The following is a 2,780-nucleotide window of genomic DNA, read 5'->3' as shown; positions in this document are numbered from 1 at the left end:
TGGGTCCATTGGAACATTTATGAAAATGTATGCTTTTCTTTTTTCTAGGTCGTCCCACATCCTCCAAATATACTTTCTTGAGTTCACAGGGGAAGCAAATAGAAACAAACACTCTGAGTTTCTAGTGAGTAGAGCCCAGATCTTATTTTTACATGCTTTGTCTACTTCTAGAACCTGATCAGGAGTTGTAGATTCTATTTTATTTTTGTAATGGAGACTATGTAAGAGTAGCATTTTCTAGATAACTGACTCATCTAAAGTCAAGATCATACCATCGAAATTGAGAGAAGAGTTAATCCTTGAGGAGTTGACAGCCACATTTCACTCCATCTCGAAGGGCCTTTTTGACTTTGTCATTCCGGAGAGTGAAGATGAAAGGGTTCAGCAAAGGAGTTAACACAATAATCAACAGGGAGACTATCTTATTGTACTCGGCTGCCTGCGTTTGCTTGGGTTTCACATAGAGGAACAAGCAGCTGCCATAGCCGATGACAACAAAGGTCAGGTGGGAGGCACACGTAGAGAAGGCTTTCCTGCGGCCGGAGGCAGTGGGGATCTTGAGGATGGTGGAGATGATGTAGGTGTAAGAGACAATTGTTGGAACCAGTGAACCAATGATAATGAAAACAGCCATTAAAAACAGAACAGACTCTGAAAAGAGTGTCATCACACGATAGTTTGAGCAACTGACCTCGGTCACAATAAAAATGGTCTAAGACGTTTGATTTGCAGAAGGTAAACTGAAATGTGGCATAGACTGGCCAGATTTCGGAAAGGAACCCAAACACCCATGACCCAATCACCACCGAGATGCAGGTGTGGCTGTTCATAATGGTATTGTACCTCAAAGGGTTACAGACAGCCACGTAACGGTCCACAGCCATCACTCCCAACAGTGCAAACTCTGTGGTCCCCAGAGCAAAGGTACAGGAAGAGCTGGGCAACACATGCAGTCAGAGATACTGTCTGCATCCCAGGGAGCAGCAGCCCCCAGAGCATCATGGGGACGATAGTAGATGTTGTCAGCATTTCCACGGCAGAGAGATGACCAAGGAAGAAATACATAGGGGAATGTAGATGTTTATCAACACAGATAATCACAATGATGATGGTGTTCCCCATTATTGTCACTGAGTAGAAGAGAAAGAATATAGCAAAAAGAATGTGATGTAGTTCTTGGGACCCAGGGAACCCTAAAAGGCAGAATTCAGTGACACTTGAGTGATTGCTCATCATTCAGTCCTTGTTTCTGCTCCTTGGGAAACCTAGAGATCAAAAGAAAAGAAACGCTGCTCCACAAGGTCTTGCTCACAAGAGAGAAGGACAGCCTAGGATGAGGAACCATTTCCAACCTGGGAACCAGGTGAAGTGCCCCTATAAGGATGCTCTGCACAAAGTCAGATCTAAATGTTGTCACCTCCGGTCCAGCTGAAGTTCATTGCCTGGAATGGATGAAGGTAGAATCCTCTCCATTTGTGTGAAGAACACCTCTCTTGTCTTTTTTCCCCACTAGATGTGCATTCTCACAGGTTAAGACCTGAAAAATTGGCCCGTTTTGATGCTGAGTCAGTCCTTTAGATCCAGGGTTTGTTCTTTCCTCTTAGCTTACCTGTAGCAGATGATATAGTGACATTCCAGAGGATGTTCAAAAGAGTGAATTTTACCCCACCCTTCATCCTGGTGGGTATTACAGAGATCCCCTAGGGTTCAGCAGAAGAGAGGCAGAGGGTCCCAGAGCACCATCTCTGCTTTCCCCAGATTTTAAGATCCCTATGTTACAAATCAGGTTGTATTCCAAATGGAAACTCTGGAGTTTTGGATGATTTCCCTTTGCAGATTCAATCTTCTCTTACACCATCTCCCCTCCCCATCCCACAAAAGTCTTGACAGGAAAGAAAGATGGTACCTGACTTTCACAAGTTTAGGTCCAAGGTGCTCAGTAACTCAGGTTGCCTGGATGTCTGCCCCCCACTTTGTCTATCCCACCATGCTAATTTCATCTCCTCGGAGGACTCTTTCCATTCACCTTCCCCCAAACCTGAAAGACCTGTTCATTCCTGACAGTTAGCTTTCTTCATAGCACTTATTACTATCTGACATTATGTCATACATTCAATTTCTTACTTCACTCCTTCATTTAACATTAAACAAACGCTGCACTGAACACAGCAGACTAAAAATCCCTGTGTGGTGCTTATATTCAAGGAGAGAAAGGAAGCTATTCCATAAACAAGTATATAAAATAGTTCATCCATCATGCGATAAAAAATGAAACGAGGAAGCAGGAGAGGAAATTCATTTATTTTGTTGAACTATGATACTGGAATGTAAACTCCAAAGAGGCAAGAAATGTCCTCTGTATATATTATAGATACATATATATATATATATAAACATTCTGGAACCAAATAAATGCTGAAAAATTTGACAAATGATGAGTGAATGGGCACAGTCTTTATGACTGAATACCACATGGTCCTGTCCAGGGTAGTAAGGCCACAGCTCTGAGATCCTACTGTTCTCGGATTGCCTTTGTTCCTCACATTACCTTTTTCCCTTCCTCTCATCCCCTCCTGAGACTTCCCCAATACCTCTGTAAATCTTTCACTGGTGGGAATCCAGGCTTCAAAGACAGAACCATTGGGAGATCTCGGGGGTCTGCTTCTCCCCAGTTTTCCGTAACCACCACTAGATGAAGAAACATGAGAGAGGAGCCTGCTGACTGACATCAGGAGCTGCGCCTGCACGAGCACCGGGTCAGAGAAGAGCTGCCTCTGCTC

General features: G+C 43.7%; 1 pseudogene; it reads right to left on the bottom strand.

Annotated features, from left to right (window-relative positions):
* Nucleotides 1–292: 292 nt before the first annotated feature.
* LOC129658714 (olfactory receptor 9A4-like) lies at nucleotides 293–1,236 on the bottom strand (annotated as a pseudogene).
* Between the last annotated feature and the right edge of the window lie 1,544 nt (nucleotides 1,237–2,780).

Source organism: Bubalus kerabau, chromosome 8, assembly GCF_029407905.1.
Source record: "Bubalus kerabau isolate K-KA32 ecotype Philippines breed swamp buffalo chromosome 8, PCC_UOA_SB_1v2, whole genome shotgun sequence".
Lineage (NCBI taxonomy): Eukaryota > Metazoa > Chordata > Mammalia > Artiodactyla > Bovidae > Bubalus > Bubalus kerabau.
This window is presented reverse-complemented; position numbering and strand designations above follow the sequence as displayed.